Source organism: Balaenoptera ricei, chromosome 20 (genome assembly GCF_028023285.1).
Source record: "Balaenoptera ricei isolate mBalRic1 chromosome 20, mBalRic1.hap2, whole genome shotgun sequence".
Classification (NCBI taxonomy): Eukaryota; Metazoa; Chordata; class Mammalia; order Artiodactyla; family Balaenopteridae; genus Balaenoptera; species Balaenoptera ricei.
Genome location: NC_082658.1, coordinates 38,282,384 through 38,301,043, shown reverse-complemented (window position 1 = coordinate 38,301,043; position 18,660 = coordinate 38,282,384). Strand labels below are relative to the sequence as shown.

The following is an 18,660-nucleotide window of genomic DNA, read 5'->3' as shown; positions in this document are numbered from 1 at the left end:
TAAAAAACAAAACAAAAAAACCAGTGTCTTAAACAATTTAGAAGTTTATTTTTCCCTCATGACACAGTCCAGAGCTGATGTGGCAGCTTCGCTTTTCTCTGCTAGCCCTCTGGTGTCACATGGTTAAAGATGGCCCACCACTCTGTCCTCATGTCAGCCAGCAGGGTGCTATAAATATCCCTTCCTTTTATGAGCATGATCATTGCTTATGCTCACATCAGTTTGACTAGAACTTAGTCACAGGAACAGGCTGCAGGGGAACTGGGCAATGTGGTCTGTAGCTGTGTCCATTTGCCTGTGTAAGCAATACAATGATTTAAAAGAAGAATAAATATTAGGAGACAACTAGCAGTCTCTGTTACATGGACTAAGAGAAAATATTTACAGCACAAAATATAAAGCATTGTATTCATAATACATAAAAGCTTCTACAAATCATTAAGAAATAAAGCAATCCAATAAAAAGAAATAAAATAATGTGTAGTTCAACTGAAGAAATACACATGACCAATAAGTGTATAGAAAGATGTTGAACCACTCAGATAAATCAGTAATCAGAGAAATGCAAGTTATAAATCAACCAAAAAAAATTTTTTTTGGCCAATCTGACAAAACTTTAAATTATTGGTAATATCCAGGTTGATAAAGGCGTAGCGAAAAAGGAACCTTCTATACACTGTAATTGGAATGTAAATTTGTAGAGCCATTTGGAGGGCAATTTGGCATGATCTGTAAATAACTAAAATGCTTCTGTGCTTTGACTCAGAAATCCCATTCCCAGGGATCTCTCCTACAGAGTTCAGTGTAGTGTGTTATTTATAATAGCAAACATTTGGAAAAAAGCATAAACGCCTGACAGTGGAGTATTAGACAAACTATGATAAATTCATGTAATGAAACACTGTGCAACCATTTAACAAAATAAAGTAGCTTGATATGTTGTTACTTGGAAAGATAGAAAGTGTTCGTAATATGTTAAGTGAATGAAGCAAGTTGCAGCATACTGTGTCTAGTACAACCCCCTTTCTAGAACAAAAAATATATATATACTGTAAAATTATAGAAAAAGTCCGGAAGTAAATAAAACTGATACATATAACAGTGGTCACCTCCGGGAAAGTAGAATTGGAGGTGTAGAGAGGTGTTTTTTTTACTTGTAAATTTGTGTATGAGTGTACACAATGGTGGGATTATGGGGAAATCTCCCTTTTTGTATTTTTCTAGATTTTTAAAATTGAAAAAAATTTTAAAATAGTTTAAATACTGTAAAGAGTTTCCATAGTATGAATATAAAAGCCTCAAAATAATAGGAATGAGCAATTTAATGTTTTGAAAAAAAATTTATATCCCAGATACTAACCTACTTTTGAGATTTAGATATGATTGACTCAAGCTAACCTTATCTCACACCAAAAATGCTTTTCTAAGATTTCTGAGAATTTCTAGGGCTTACAGTGGCTTTTATTTTGGAGTTTCTGCTTTTGCTTAATTCTAGATTCATCCATTTCTCACCTCCTGTAGGTGTTCTGTCTGCTCCTTGCCAGACCAGATGCAGAGCTCAGCCCCCTTACTTTGATTTCTCCCCTCCCCTGAGCATTTACATTAGGTATTTGTATGTGTAGCACACTTTTCTGAAGATTTGGTGAGGTAGAAAGTGTTTGCATTTAAAATATTGCAAATAATTTAAAATGGAATGTTAGCCATTGTTCTTTTTAAAAGGCCTTCAGTCAGTTTACCGCTTTCTCACCTTTCCTTGTCAGTAGTCAGTGTGGCCTCCTGTCATGTTGTCCTCTTTCCTTGTACTAGAACCATACCTTCTCTTCTCTGATATCTTTTTTTTTTTTTTTCATGTTCTTTAACCAGGCCCTGTATTTTGTGTCTTAGGCAGAGAAGGTTAGGAATCTCTTCTGTTTCCTAATGAGGCCTTGGGACCTCATCTTGCCCAACCAAAACAACCTGTCAAGATATATTCCTCAACAGACAGTTACCTCCCCAAGAGGAACTCTGGTGCCTGCTGTTAAAATAATTTCCTCTCTTATGGTTGTAAGTGTAACTGATAAAGTAGTTAGCACATTAATTATCTTTTTTAACTCTCCTTTTTTTTTTTTTTTTTTTGCTAATTAAGCCTAATCCTTTGGTCAGTGGTGTTGACAGGTGAGTCTTAATTGACCTTGGCTTCCTGCTGTGAAACAGAGGAGTTGTGAAATGTTGGCATTATTATGACATCAAATCACATTTTCATTTTATTAGGGGCAGGGAGCAAATAACTTATGCTTAAACTAGAACCTGTTTGCTAAAAAGTTAGCTTTTGTAATGAAAGTGTAAGGAGAAGTACAATTCATGAAGTTGCAAATTATTCTTCCTTGATAGAACTTAGCCTAACAAACAGTTGGTCTATGAAAACATGGCTACACATAAGGTCCTGTGGCATTAAAAGATTTTAATCAAAATTTATATTTTATAAATATAAATATATATAAAATATATACTGGTTATATTTTAACCAGTATAAAATTTATATACTATCTATTAGAGGCTGTACAGCACAGTCAATAGGAAGAAAGCTTCTGGTATTAGAAAAAACTAAATTAAAATCTGGATTCTGCTATTTACTTAACTTCACTGAGCCTCAGTTTCTTCATCTGTAAAATGAAGATAATAATAAAACATATGTTTATATAAAACATGTAACTGGCTTAGTATGGTGCCTGGCACATAGTAAGTACATGGTAGCAACAGAATTTTAGCAAAATTATTATTTTCATAATACGTACTATTTTGATGTTTATTACTGTCAAATGCTTTTCAAATGACTGGTCTCACTTTAAATTCATGTGGGCTCTTAGTGTTGCTAGCAGTTCTATAATATTTCCCTAGTCAGTACACTCCCCATTTTCCAAAGCCACTTTATCATATCTTCTCTCTGCTCCAACTTCCAACACAACTCCTCTCTTTTCATTCTCAGCTATGACCTTGTTTCTTACTGAGAAAATAGAAGCAGCTAGAAGAGAACTTTCATATCTTTCCACCAACAAATTTATCAGTCTACCGCTTGTGTAACTCTACACTCTGCCTTTCTTCCTATTATAATGGAAGAAAGCCAGTCCTCCCATATGTGTACACAGTCCCCTTTTGTGTGCTCACAGACTTAGCCCTGAACAGTTATCCCCCCTTACTCTTCAATAATTACATCTGACCTTTTATGTTAGATAATTCCCATCAGCATACAAACATGCCATCATAGGTTCTACGTTAAAAGAAATTCCTCTCACCTTCCCTTCATTCATATTTTCATCCAGCTACTCCTCCTTTTTTCTCTCCCTCTTAGAGAAAAGCTCTTTGAAAGCCTATCCTTATCTCAACCAGGTTTTCCAATCAGGTTTTCATTCTGGCTACTCAGCTGAAACTGCTCTTGTCAAGGTTTCCAGTTACCGCCATGTTGCCAAATCCAGTGGTCCATTCTCAGTCCCCCTTGACTGTACCTCAGCAGCATTTGAACAGACTACCTCAACCTTCCTGAAATACTTTCTTCACTTGGCTTCTGGAACATCACCCTTTCCTGGTTTTCCTTCAACCTCACTGGCCACTCCGTAGTTTCTTTTACTGAATCTTCTTTATCTTCCCTGACTTCTAAATATTGATGAGTCCCAGAGCGCAATTCTTGGACCCCTTTCCTTCTCTCTCTATTCAATTCCTAGGTTATATCAACAAGTCTCATTGCTTCATAGTGATGACTCCTAAATTTATATCTAAGCCTCTGTCTTCTCTGAACTCCAGATGTGCATACCTTTTTTCCCTTGCCACTTCTTTGTTTGGATGTCCAGTAGTGTCCCAAATACATTATAATGCCACCCTTTCCCCAGTTTTACTTATTTCAGGAAATAATACTTCTAGTCACCTCTAGTCAACCAAAAGTCTTAGAATCTTCCTTGACTCTCTTCTCTCACATCCCACATCCAACCCATCAGCAAATTCTGTCAGCTCTATCTCAGTGTAGATCCAGAATCTGACCATTTCTTATCACCTTTACATGCTATCACCATGGTCCAAGCCACTACATCTCTTGCCTAGATCTTTCTGCTTCCACTGTGTGCCCCTACAGTTTTTTCTCCACACAGCAATCAGAGTGATACTTTAAAATTATTTCCCTGTTTAAATTTTTCCAGTGGTTTTCCATCACATTTAGAATAAAATCTAAAAATCCTTACTATGATTTGGCTCCTGGCAACCGCTCTGACTTTATCTCCTACCACCTTCTATCTCTTTCATCTATTCCAGCCATAGCAGCGTCTTCACTATTGTTTGAACGCACCAAGCATGGTCCTGCCTTCACACTTGCTGTTCCTTCTGCCCGAAATGTTCTTCACCCAGGTATTCACATGGCTTGCTCCTTCATTTCATTCAGTTCTCTACTCAAATGCCAGCTCATTATAGGAACCTTCCTGATCCTACTGTCTGTAATAGCACCCTATTCTCCATGTCCTGCCCTCCTTCAGTCCCTCTTCTTTTTTCCTTGGTTTTCTTCTATAATGTTCATCACTACTTGACATTTTATATTTATTATTTTTCTCCCCCTCTACAAGGTTAGATCCATGAGGGCAAGGATTTTGTTTTGTTCATTGCTGTATCTCCAGCACCTGGAGTATTACCTGTGGCACTCAATGTTTATACACTGTTATGTTACTAATATACTTTTTTAAAAAGATCCTTGGAAAAAAGCAATTTTAAAAAAAATTGTAGTAAAATACACATAACATAAAGTTTACCATCTTAACCATTTTTAAGTGTATAGTTCAGTGGCATTAAGTACATCAACATTGTTCTGCTACCATCACCACCATCCATCTCCAGAACTCTTTTCATCTTGCAAAACTGAAACTCTGTACTCACTAAACAATTCCTATTCCTCTCCTCCCCCCAGACCCTGGAAAACCTATTTTACTTTCTGTCTCAATGAACAATCTTTAATTAGCCAGTGAAAGATAAGTTTTGAACATCTGGGGAGTCAAATTCAACCCATAGGCTGCTTTTAATGAGTGCTTATTAACAACTACTCTGGGGTTGCTACAGTGCTAGGTACACTAGGGATACAAAAGTAGTGTCCTGTACAGTTCTATTCTGCTGGAACTAAGAATTGCATATGTCTTACTAAAGATAACCATCCTATGTCTCGTTACTATGCTCTGACATTGAAAACTGAGATATGTTTGGTTATGAGTTTTATTTTCTTATGGCCATTTTCTACTTTCCCCTTCTTTTTGTCCCATCATTTCAAACTGATAGGAAAGTATACATTTTTAGGGGAAATTCACATAACAGAAAATTAACCACTTTAAAGTGAAAAGTTCCATGGCATTTAGGACATTCACAATGTTCGTGCAACCTCTATCTAGTTCCAAAACATTTGCATCACTCCAAGAGAAAACCCCATATTCATTAAGCAGTTGCTGTTCGTTCTGTCCTCCCCCAAGCCCTTGGCAACCACCAATCTGTGTTCCGTCTCTATGGATTTACCTATTCTGGATATTTTGTATAAATGAAATCATGCAATGTGTGACCTTTTATGTCTGGTTTATTTCACTTGGCATGATGTTTTCAAAGTTCATCCACAAGGTAACATGTTTATCAGAACTTCATTCCTTCTTATGGCTAAATAGTATTACGTTGTATGTATATATGACAATTTTTTATCTACTCATCTGCTGATGGGCATTTGGGCTGTTTCTACCTTTTGGCTATGGTGAATAGTGCTGCTATAAACATTGTACATGTATTTGAGTATCTGATATCAATTCTTTTGGGGATATACCTAGGAGTGGAATTGCTGGATCATTTGGTAATTCTATGTTTAACTACTGAGGAACTGCCAAGCTATTTTCCATAATGGCTGAACCGTTTTACATTCCCACCAGCAATGTACAAGACTCCCCATTTCTCCACATCCTCCCTAGCACTTGTTATTTTCCGCTTTTTATTATTACTATAGTCATCCTAAGTAGGTGTGAAGTGGTATCTATCTTATTGTGGGTTTGATTGCATTTCCCTCATGACTAATGATGTTAAGCATCTTTTCATGTGCTTGTTGGACATTTGTAGATCTTCTTTGGAGAAAAGATAATTTTTTGGACAACTGTATAATAATATTCGATTTGATGAAATATTCTCCTATTTTGGTTAAGTTTCTCTTGGTTAAAGCTGTGGTGTGTGCTATTAGAGCAGGAGTTGGTAAACTATGGCCTATGGGCCAAATCTAACTCACTGGTTGTTTTTATATGGCCTGCAAGCTAAGCATGTAGCTAAGCTAAGTAAATTTTTTTACATTTTAAATGGTTGGGGGGGATCAAAAGAAGAAGATTTCATGACACATGAAAATGATTCAAATTTCAGTGTCCATAAATAAAGTTGAATTGGAACACACGACCATACCATACATTTACGTACTATCTGTGGTTTCATACTGCATCAGCAGAGTTGAGTAGTTGCAATAGAGGTCATGTGGCCCATAAAGCCTAAAGTATTTGCTATCTGGCTCCTTACAGAAAAAGTTTGCCTACTCTGTGTCTTACTTCATTCTGCTGCTATGACAAAAATACCATAGACTAGGTGGCTTATAAATAACAGAATTTTTTTTCTCACAGTTCTTGAGGCTGGGAAATCCAGGATCAAGGTGGCAACAGATTCAATGTCTGGTGAGAGCCTGTTTCCTGGCTCATAGACTGCCGTCTTCTTGCTGTGTCCTCACATGGCAGAAGGGACAGAGGAGCTCTCTGGGGTCTCTATTATAAGGACACTAATCTCATTCATAAGAGCTCCACCCTCAGGACCTAAATCACCTCCCCAGAGTCCCACTTTCTAACACCATCACATTGGGGGTTCGGTTTTAATACATGAATTTTGAGGAGATATAAACATTCAGTCTGTTGCACCCTGTATTAGAAAGTACTCATTCTTAGCTTCTAATTTTTCACAGTCCTGATCATTGATGGCCAGAGAAGCCATTAAGAGTCAGGAGGGGTCCCTGGTTTGTTCCCGGGTTTCAGCACTGAAAAAAAAAAAAAAAAAAAAGAGTCAGTGGATACTTGTGGGAGGACTCAAAATGAACTAGTATTCAGTTTAGTTTTTGTAGATGACTAAATATTTTTTATTTTGATGTATACTAAATCCAAGTTTAAAGTATTAAAGATAGGAACTAAATGTAAAATTTCTAAAGTATCACTTAAATTTCAACTGTCACTATCATTAGGAGTACCTCCCCTCAATAAAGTTCCAACTCTCACATTATTTATGGTAAAAATAAGAGAATTTCTTGAAATCACCTCTAAAGACTCCTTTGGCCCCAAATTCTGAAGTACTATGATTCTACCGTTAACTGTTGGAATGTCATTATGTTGCTCAATATCCCATTGAACAGGGGTTTCCTGTATCCCAGAACTTATCAGTGCCCTTCTGTAACTGAATTATTTTGAAAATTTGTCTTCCCTAGGGCATCTTCTTACACTTTAAGCTTTCTTTGAATTTTTTTTCAAGTAGGAGACTTCAAGTTGGTTAGGTATCCAGATTGTACTGATTTCAATAGATGTGCGTTTTGTTAGAAGGAGGTTGTTAATCAGTCATTGCCATGCTATGTGTAGGCCTTTTGAACACGTGTTGATTTAAGAAAATACCTTTTGGATTAAAAAAAACATCAAAAGGTGCAGAAAATTAGACTCAATAATGCTGCTCCAATTTCTACAATGATATTACCCTAAACCGAGATAGGGTAATATCAGCCAGATATTAATCACCCTAATAACACCCAGATATCAGTCTTATTGTGCAAGCTACACTCTCTTATGTTCTGATAGGTTACTTTATAGTTAAGGGAAATTGAATGTTTAAGAGCAAAGTTCAATCCATTCCTGAAGAAAGGACTTCTCATTTTGTAGCTATTGGATTATGGATGAGATTTCATTAAGGCAATAGCCTCCAAATCCTAGAGAGTGCTCTTAGTAGGAGTTAACATTCCCAAGGAATTTCCTGGCCATCCAGTGGTTAGGTCTCCGAGCTCTCATTGCCAAGGGCCTGGGTTCGATCCGTGGGCGGGGAACTAAAATCCCACAAGCTGGAACAAGATAGAAAGCCCAGAGATAAACCCACGCACCTGTGGTCAACTAATCTATGACAAAGGAGGCAAAGATATACAATGGAGAAAAGACAGTCTCTTCAATAAGTGGTGCTGGGAAAACTGGACAGCTACATGTAAAAGAATGAAATTAGAACACTCCCTAACACCATACACAAAAATAAACTCAAAATGGATTCGAGACCTAAATGTAAGACCAGACACTATAAAACTCTTAGAGGAAAACATAGGAAGAACACTCTTTGACATAAATCACAGCAAGATCTTTTTTGATCCACCTCCTAGAGTAATGGAAATAAAAACAAAAATAAGCAAATGGGACCTAATGAAACTTCAAAGCTTTTGCACAGCAAAGGAAACCATAAACAAGACAAAAAGACAACCCTCAGAATGGGAGAAAATATTTGCAAACGAATCAACGGACAAAGGATTAATCTCCAAAATATATAAAGAGCTCATGCAGCTCAATATTAAAGAAACAAACACCCCAATCCAAAAATGGGCAGAAGACCTAAATAGACATTTCTCCAAAGAAGACATACAGATGACCAAGAAGCACATGAAAAGATGCTCAACATCACTAATTATTAGAGAAATGCAAATCAAAACTACAATGAGGTATCACCTCACACCAGTTAGAATGGGCATCATCAGAAAATCTACAAACAACAAATGCTGGAGAGGGTGTGGAGAAAAGGGAACGCTCTTGCACTGTTGGTGGGAATGTAAATTGATATAGCCACTATGGAGAACATTATGGACGTTCCTTAAAGAACTAAAAATAGAATTACCTTATGACCCAGCAATCTCACTACTGGGCATATACCCAGAGAAAACCGTAATTCAAAAAGACGCATGCACCCCAATGTTCATTGCAGCACTATTTACAATAGCCAGGTCATGGAAGCAACCTAAATGCCCATCAACGGATGAATGGATAAAGAAGATGTGGTACATATATACAATGGAATATTACTCAGCCATAAAAAGGAACGAAATTGAGTCATTTGTTGAGACGTGGAGGGATCTAGAGACTGTCATACAGAGTGAAGTAAGTCAGAAAGAGAAAAACAAATATCGTATATTAACGCATGTATGTGGAACCTAGAAAAATGGTACAGATGAGCCGGTTTGCAGGGCAGAAGTTGAGACACAGATGTAGAGAACAGACATATGGACACCAAGGGGGTAAAACTGCGGTGGGGTGGGGATGGTGGTGTGCTGAATTAGGCGATTGGGATTGACACGTATACACTGATTTGTATAAAACTGATGAAAAAAAAAAAAATCCCACAAGCTGCGTGGTGCGGCCAAAAAAAAAAAAATCCCAAATGAGTAGATGCAATGCTTCTGTCCCTGTAGGCCTTTCAGCTCTCAAATCAACTCAGCCACTGATTCTCAAACACTTGTCTTCTCTGATGAGTATACAAGGTTCTCTTCTTTTTTTAATTTTTTTTTCTCTCTCTATGTATTTTATTTTATTTTTTTATTGGGGTGTAGTTGTTTTACAATGTTGTGTTAGTTTCTACTGTACAGCAAAGTGGAGTTCCCTGTGCTATACAGCAGGTTCTTATTAGCTATCTATTTTATACATATTAGTGTATCTATGTCAATCCCAATCTCCTAATTCTCCCCCCCTCCACTTCCCCCCCTTGGTGTCCATACATTTGTTCTTTACATCTGTGTCTCTTGTTTCTGCCTAGCAAATCAGTTCATCTGTACCATTTTTCTAGACTCCACATATATGCGTTAATATACAATATTTGTTTTTCTCTTTCTGACTTCACTCTGTATGACAGTCTCTAGATCCCTCCACGTCTCTACAAATGACCCAGTTTCATTCCTTTTTATGGCTGAGCAATATTCCGTTGTGAATATGTATCACATCTGCTTTATCCATTCATCAGTCGATGGACATTTAGGTTGCTTCCATGACCTGGCTATTGTAAATAGTGCTGCAATGAACATTGGGGTGCATGTGTCTTTTTGAGTTATGGTGTTCTCTGGGTATATGCCCAGTAGTGGGATTGCTGGGTCATATGGTAATTCTATTTTTAGGTTTTTAAGGAACCGCCACACTGTTCTCCATAGTGGCTGTATCAATTTACATTCCCACCAACAATGCAAGAGGGTTCCCTTTTCTCCACACCCTCTCCAGCATTTATTGTTTGTAGATTTTCTGATGATGCCCATTCTAACTGGTGTGAGGTGATACCTCATTGTAGTTTTGATTTGCATTTCTCTAATAATTAGTGACGTTGAGCAGCTTTTCATGTGCTTCTTGGCCATCTGTATGTCTTCTTTGGAGAAATGTCTATTTAGGTCTTCTGCCCATTTTTGGATTGGGTTGTTTGTTTCTTTAATATTGAGCTGCATGAGCTCTTTATATATTTTGGAGATTAATCCTTTGTCTGTTGCTTCGTTTGCAAATATTTTCTCCCATTCTGAGACTTGTCTTTTTGTTTTGTTTATAGTTTCCTTTGCTGTGCAAAAGCTTTGAAGTTTCATTAGGTCCCATTTGTTTATTTTTGTTTTTATATCCATTACTCTAGGAGGTGGGTCAAAAAAAGATCTTGCTGTGATTTATGTCAGAGAGTGTTCTTCCTATGTTTTCCTCTAAGAGTTATATAGTGTTCAGTCTTACCTTTAGGTCTCGAATCCATTTTGAGTTTATTTTTGTGTATGGTGTTAGGGAGTGTTCTAATTTCATTCTTTTACATGTAGCTGTCCAGTTTTCCCAGCACCACTTATTGAAGAGACTGTCTTTTCTCCATTGTATATCCTTGACTCCTTTGTCATAGATTAGTTGACCACAGGTGCGTGGGTTTATCTCTGGGCTTTCTATCCTGTTCCATTGATCTATATTTCTGTTTTTGTGCCAGTACCATATTGTCTTGATTACTGTAGCTTTGTAGTATAGTCTGAAGTCAGGGAGTCTGATTCCTCCAACTCCGTGTTTTTCCCTCAATATTGCTTTGGCTATTTGGGGTCTTTTGTGTCTCTGTACAAATTGTGAAATTTTTTGTTCTAGTTCTGTGAAAAATGCCATTGGTAGTTTGATAGGGATTGCACTGAATCTGTAGATTGCTTTGGGTAGTATAGTCATTTTTACAATGTTGATTCTTCCAATCCAAAAACATGGTATATCTCTCCATCTGTTTGTGTCATCTTTGATTTCTTTCATCAGTGTCTTACAGTTTTCTGAGTACAGGTCTTTTGTCTCCTTAGGTAGGTTTATTCCTAGGTATTTTATTCTTTTTGTTGCAGTGGTGAATGGGACTGTTTCCTTAGTTTCTTCTTCTGATCATTCATTGTTAGTGTATAGGAATGCAAGAGATTTCTGTGCATTAATTTTGTATCTTGCAGCTTTACCAAATTCATTGAATAGCTCTAGTAGTTTTCTGGTAGCATCTTTAGGATTCTCTATGTATAGTATCATGTCATCTGCAAACAGTGACAGTTTTACTTCTTCTTTTCCAATTTGTATTCCTTTTATTTCTTTTTCTTCTCTGATTGCCATGGCTAAGACTTCCAAAACCATGTTGAATAATAGTGGTGAGAGTGGACATCCTTGTCTTTTTCCTAATCTTAGAGGAAATGCTTTCAGTCTTTCATCATTGAGAATGATGTTTGCTGTGGGTTTGTCGTATATGGCCTTTATTATGTTGAGGGAGGTTCCTCTATGCCTACTTTCTGGAGAGTTTTTATCATAAATGGGTGTTGAATTTTGTCAAAAGCTCTTTCTGCATCTATTGAGATGATCGTATGGTTTTTATCATTCAATTTGTTAATATGGTGTATCACATTGATTGATTTGCATATACTGTAGAATCCTTACATCCTTGGGATAAATCCCAGTTGATCATGGTGTATGATCCTATTAATGTGTTGTTGGATTCTGTTTGCTAGTATTTTGTTGAGGATTTTGCATCTATATTCATCAGTGATATTGGTCTGTAATTTTCTTTTTTTGTAGTATCTTTGTCTGGTTTTGGTATCAGGGTGATGGTGACCTCATAGAATGAGTTTGGGAGTGTTCCTTCCTCTGCAGTTTTTTGGAAGAGTTTGAGAAGGATGGTTGTTAGCTCTTCTCTAAATGTTTGGTAGAATTCACCTGTGAAGCCATCTGGTCCTGGACTTTTGTTTGTTGGAAGATTTTTAATCACAGTTCCAATTTCATTACTTGTGATTGGTCTGTTCATATTTTCTATTTCTTCCTGGTTCAGTCTTGGAAGGTTATACCTTTCTAAGAATTTGTTCATTTCTTCCAGGTTGTCCATTTTATTGGCATAGAGTTGCTTGTAGTAGTCTCTTATGATGCTTTGTATTTCTGCGGTGTCTGTTGTAACTTCTCCTTTTTCATTTCTAATTTTATTGATTTGAGTCCTCTCCCTCTTTTTCTTGATGAGTCTGGCTAATGGTTTATCAATTTTGTTTATCTTCTCAAAGAACCAGCTTTCAGTTTTATTGATCTTTGCTATTGTTTTCTTTGTTTCTATTTCATTTATTTCTGCTCTGATCTTTATGATTTCTTTCCTTCTCCTAACTTCAGGTTTTGTTTGTTCTTTCTCTAGTTCCTTTAGGTGTAAGGTTAGATTGTTTGAGATTTTTCTTGTTTCTTGAGGTAGGATTGTATTGCTATAAACTTCCCTCTTAGAACTGCTTTTGCTGCATCCCGTACGTTTTGGATCGTCGTGTTTTCATTGTCATTTGTCTCTAGGTATTTTTTGATTTCCTCTTTGATTTCTTCAGTGATCTCTTGGTTATTTAGTAGTGTATTGTTTAGCCTCCATGTGTTTGTGGTTTTTACGTTTTTTTCCTGTAATTTATTTCTAATCTCATAGCATTGTGGTCAGAAAAGGTGCTTGATACAATTTCAATTTTCTTAAATTTGCTGAGGCTTGTTTTGTGACCCAAGATGTGATCTATCCTGGAGAATGTTCCATGAGCACTTGAGAAGAAAGTGTAATCTGCTGTTTTCAGATGGAATGTCCTATAAATATCAATTAAATCTATCTGGTCTATTGTGTCATTTAAAGCTTGTGTTTCCTTATTAATTTTCTGTCTGGCTGATCTGTCCATTGTTGTAAGTGAGGTGTTAAAGTCCCTCGCTATTATTGTGTTACTGTCAATTTCCTCTTTTATAGATGTTAGCATTTACCTTATGTATTGAGGTGCTCCTATGTTGGGTGCATTTGCCTTATGTATTGAGGTGCTCCTATGTTGCGTGCATATATATTTAAAATTGTTATATCTTCTTCTTGGATTGATCCCTTGATCATTATGTAGTGTCCTTCCTTGTCTCTTGTAACATTATTTTAAAGTCTGTTTTATCTGTTATGAGTATTGCTACTCCAGCTTTCTTTTGACTTCCATTTGCATGGAATATCTTTTTCCATCCCCTCACTTTCAGTCTGTATGCGTCCCTAGGTCTGAAGTGGGTCTCTTGTAGACAGCATATGTATGGGTCTTGTTTTTGTATCCATTCAGCGAGCCTGTGTCTTTTGGTTGGAGCATTTAATCCATTCACGTTTAAGGTAATTATTGATATGTATGTTCCTATTACCATTTTCTTAATTGTTATGGGTTTGTTTTTGTAGGTCCTTTTCTTCTCTTGTGTTTCTCACTTAGAGGAGTTCCTTTAGCATTTGTTGTAGAGCTGGTTTGGTGGTGCTGAATTCTCTTAGCTTTTGCTTGTTTGTAAAGCTTTTGATTTCTCCGTTGAATCTGAATTAGATCCTTGCTGGGTAGAGTATTCTTGGTTGTAGGTTCTTCCCTTTCATCACTTAAAATGTATCATGCCACTCCCTTCTGGCTTGCAGAGTTTCTGCTGAGAAATCAGCTGTTAACCTTGTGGAGATTCCTTTGTATATTATTTGTCATTTTTCCCTTGTTGCTTCTAATAATTTTTCTTTGTCTTTAATTTTTGTCTGTTTGATTACTGTGTGTCTCGGTGTGTTTCTCCTTGGGTTTATCCTGCCTGGGACTGTCTGCACTTCCTGGACTTGGGAGGCTCTTTCCTTTCCCATGTTAGGGAAGTTTTCAACTATAATCTCTTCAAATACTTTCTTGTGTCCTTTCTCTCTCTCTTCTCCTTCTGGGACCCCTATAATGTGAATGTTGGTGTGTTTAATGTTGTCCCTGAGGTCTCTTAGGCTGTCTTCATTTCTTTTCATTCTTTTTTCTTTATTCTGTTCTGCAGCAGTGATTTCCACCATTCTGTCTTCCAGGTCACTTAACCGTTCTTCTGCCTCAGTTATTCTGCTATTGATTCCTTCTAGTGTATTTTTCATTTCAGTTATTGTATAGTTCATCTCTGTTTGTTTGTTCTTTAATTCTTCTAGGTGTTTGTTCTTTAATTCTTCTAGGTCTTTGTTAAACATTTCTTGCATCTTCTCCATCTTTGCTTCCATTCTTTTTCCAAGGTCCTGGGTCATCTTCACTATCATTATTCTGAATTCTTTTTCTGGAAAGTTGCCTATCTCCACTTCATTTAGTTGTTTTTCTGGGATTTTATCTCGTTCCTTCATCTGGGATGTAGTCTTCTGCTTTTTCATTTTGTCTATCTTTCTGTGGTTGTGGCTTTCATTCCACAGGCTGCAGGATTGTAGTTCTTCTTGCTTCTGCTGTCTGCCCTCTGGTGGATCATGGTTCTCTTCTGAATGAAGTCCTATAAACCTCTAGTAACATCAGGCTAGTCTGTCTTTTTGCATTTTTATTGGTTTCTATACTTGAATTCCTTGATTGGCAGCTTTGTTAATGAAGAAAGCTCACTTTAACAAAATTATTGTGTTTAGATGCTTGTTATTAGAAGCTGTGTGCCAAATGCTTTTTTTAAAAACATGTTTATTTATTTGGCTGCACTGGTTCTTAGTTGTGGCACACAGGATCTTTGTTGCAGCCTGCGGGGTCTAGCTCCCTGAGCAGGGATTGAACCCGGGCCCCTTGCATTGGGAGTGCAGAGTCTTAACCACTGGAGCACCAGGGAAGTACCGACAAATGCTTTTTTAAAGCCCAATCATTAAGGCTAAGAGGGTTTGTTGCTCACACTACGTAACTCATTCTGAGACTATTATAGAGCCATACAGACTATTGTTTCTTTAAACATGCCTATTTGTGATGTGCTGTTGTCCATTATTTGAATCTATCAACACAATAAAGTCTCAATTAAATAAATGACATTTGTTCACTGAAAAAAAGAGGATTTGTTGTTGTTGTTCTTCAATCTGCCTCCCCATAAGAGATCTGTAGTTGCTTTATAGTCTTTACCTTTGTCATTATCAAGAATTCCTACTCTGCTTTCAAAGTAGGGTTGCAGTTGGGTCTATTCATATTCCAAATTCTTATTTTAGTATTTTCTATCACCATATGGCCTCTCCTTCTTATTCTGATATGGAGTCGAAGTGTTTAGAGAATGATCATAATTAGGTATTACTCATTCTGTATCCTTTGGTCAGCTTTTAAAAATCCTGATGCCTAGGTTGTACTCTATATCAATTAAATCAGAATGTATGGGGGTAGAAGCCCTCAATCTCAGTATTTTTTTAAAGCTCCCCAGGTGATTCCAATGTGCAGCAAGATTTAGAAACCATTGACTTTGCTTATTAGTCATATAGTGTAGAGGTTCTTTCAGTCATCTCTTCACTCCTCAGGATTAATTAGATGACCTTCTAATAATGCATTTTAGTTACTTGAAAAAAAGATGTTATATAAATTAAGATATTACTGTAATCATTGTCACTGTTCTTTAGACTGTAAAGAAGCCATTTTTGTGGTAAAATATACATAACATAAAATTTACCTTTTTAACCGTTTTTAAGTGTACAATTCAGTGGCATTAAGTACATTCACATTATGTACTACCATCACCACCATCCATCTCCAGAACTTTTCTCATCTTCCCAAAATGAAACTCCATATCCATTCCATCCTTCCCTGCGGCCCCTGGCAACCACCATTCTACTTTCTGTCTCTATGAATTTGACAACCCTAGCTACCTCATATGAATGAGTAGAATCATACAGTATTTATCCTTTTGTGACTAACTTATTTCAATTAGCGTGATATCTTCAAGGCTCATTCATGTTGTAGCATTTGTCAGAATTTCCTTCCTTTTTAACGCTAAATAATATTCCGTTATATGTAGCTACCACATTTTGTTTTTCCATTCATCCATCGATGGATACTTGGATTGCTTTCACTTTTTGGCTATTGTAAATAATGCTGCCATGATCATGGATGTACAAGAAGCCAGTTATAAGTGATAAACTGATGTCTGTTCTCCCTCTACAAGATGCTTATCTGGATAGATCGCTTGTTCTTTTTTTTTTTTTTTTTTTTAATTTTTTTGGCCTCACAGCACAGCATGCAGGATCTTAATCCCCCAACCAGGGACTGACCCCTTCCCCCTGCAGTGGAAGCTTGGAGCCCTAACCACTGGACTGCCAGGGAATTCTGAAATTGCTTGTTCTTTATGGATAGGTTGTAGTGTTGTTCACCAAATGAGCTAGTACCTTCTCCTAGTGATTGGTCTTCCTTTCACAAAATATGGCAAAAAGTAGATATTGTTCCAAATGCCCTCTAGATTTACTCATAGATGGTAGTAGAATTATTTTATTGTATCAGCTGTCTTGCCCAGGCTGTTGATCAATCCTACAGAGGCTGTGTTCTACAAATATAGTAACAAAAGTCTCTATGTCTAGTAGGAAATAAAGGACTCATTCTGTATAATTTAGTTTAACTCCAAAATGCTACTAGGACAGAATTGTAAGCCTAAAAATCAACCTGAAAAAGGCTCCCTGGTCATGTTGCTCTAGAAATTGTAAACTAATTAGACTGAATCTAGAAGCCACATTAGGATTCCTTCATTTCTGCCTATGTTATTCAGATAGGCCATTTAACTCTATTTCTTTTTTTTTTTTTAACATCTTTATTGGAGTATAATTGCTTTACAATGGTGTGTTAGTTTCTGCTTTATAACAAAGTGAATCAGGTATACATATACCTATATCCCCATATCTCCTCCCCTCCCAGCCTCCCTATCCCACCCCTCTAGGTGGTCACAAAGCACCGAGCTGATCTCCCTGTGCTATGCAGCTGCTTCCCACTAGCTATCTATTTTACATGTGGTAGTGTATATATGTCAGTGCCACTCTCTCACTTTGTCCCAGCTTACCTTTCCCCCTCCCTGTGTCCTCAAGTCCATTCTCTACATCTGGGTCTTTATTCCTGTCCTGCCCCTAGGTTCTTCAGAACCATTTTTTTTTGTTTTTTGTTTTAGATTCCATATATATGTGTTAGCATACGGTGTTTGTTTTTCTCTTTCTGACTTACTTCACTCTGTATGACAGACTCTAGGTCCATCCACCTCACTACAAATAACTCAATTTCGTTTCTTTTTATGGCTGAGTAATATTCCATTGTATATATGTACCACATCTTTTTTTTTTTTTAACATCTTTATTGGAGTATAATTGCTTTACAATGGTGTGTCAGTATCTGCTTTATAACAAAGTGAGTCAGTTATACATATACATATATCCCCATATCTTTTCCCTCTTACGTCTCCCTCCCTCCCACCCTCCCTATCCCACCCCTCTAGGTGGTCACAAAGCACCGAGCTGATCTCCCTGTGCTATGCAGCTGCTTCCCACTAGCTATCTATTTTACATTTGATAATGTATATATGTCCATGCCACTCTCTCACTTTGTCCCAGCTTACCCTTCCCCCTCCCCATATCCTCAAGTCCATTCTCTAGTAGGTCTGCGTCTTTATTCCCATCTTGCCCCTAGGTTCTTCATGACCACTTTTTTTTTTTTTAGATTCCATATATATGTGTTAGCATACGGTATTTGTTTTTCTCTTTCTGACTTACTTCACTCTGTATGACAGACTCTAGGTCCATCCACCTCACTACAAATAACTCAATTTCGTTTCTTTTTATGGCTGAGTAAATAGTCCGTTGTATATATGTGCCACATCTTCTTTACCCATTCGTCTGTCGATGGACACTTAGGTTGCTAAAAACGGTGGTTAGATGCCATGAAGTAGGTGGCAATGCCTTAACCATATGCGTGTTGCCAGGCCCGAAGGCCTTTTCCATCCTTGTCAAGGGGAGTGCTAACCTTCTCTCTCCTTTCATACAACACTTAACTCTATTTCTGTACATGGTCTTAGCTTTTTATGTTAAAGAACCTAGTGCCTGAGCTGAGAGCTCACTTTTTTACTTCTTTCCATTCTTAATGACCACTCTTTGTTTCTTGACCTCCTTGAAGGGTATACTTTATTTTATTTTATTTTTTTTAAAGATCAAATTTATAGAGAGAATGTTTTGCTTATCTCTTTTAAATTTTATTTATTTGTTTATTTATGGCTGTGTTGGGTCTTCATTTCTGTGCAAGGGCTTTCTCCAGTTGTGGCAAGTGGGGGCCACTCTTCATCGCAGTGCACGGGCCTCTCACCATCGCGGCCTCTCCTGTTGCGGAGCACAGGCTCCAGACGCTCAGGCTCAGTAATTGTGGCTCACGGGCCCAGCTGC

General features: G+C 37.2%; 1 protein-coding gene and 1 non-coding gene across 2 annotated transcripts in view; one reads left to right on the top strand and one right to left on the bottom strand.

Annotated features, from left to right (window-relative positions):
- HSF5 (heat shock transcription factor 5) overlaps positions 1 to 18,660 on the top strand; it is a 49,944-nt gene that overhangs the window by 30,514 nt on the left and 770 nt on the right. The window lies entirely within an intron of this gene.
- Positions 18,144 to 18,271, bottom strand: LOC132356278 (U6atac minor spliceosomal RNA). The gene has a single exon (XR_009499802.1). It is a non-coding gene; the product is annotated as a U6atac minor spliceosomal RNA (small nuclear RNA).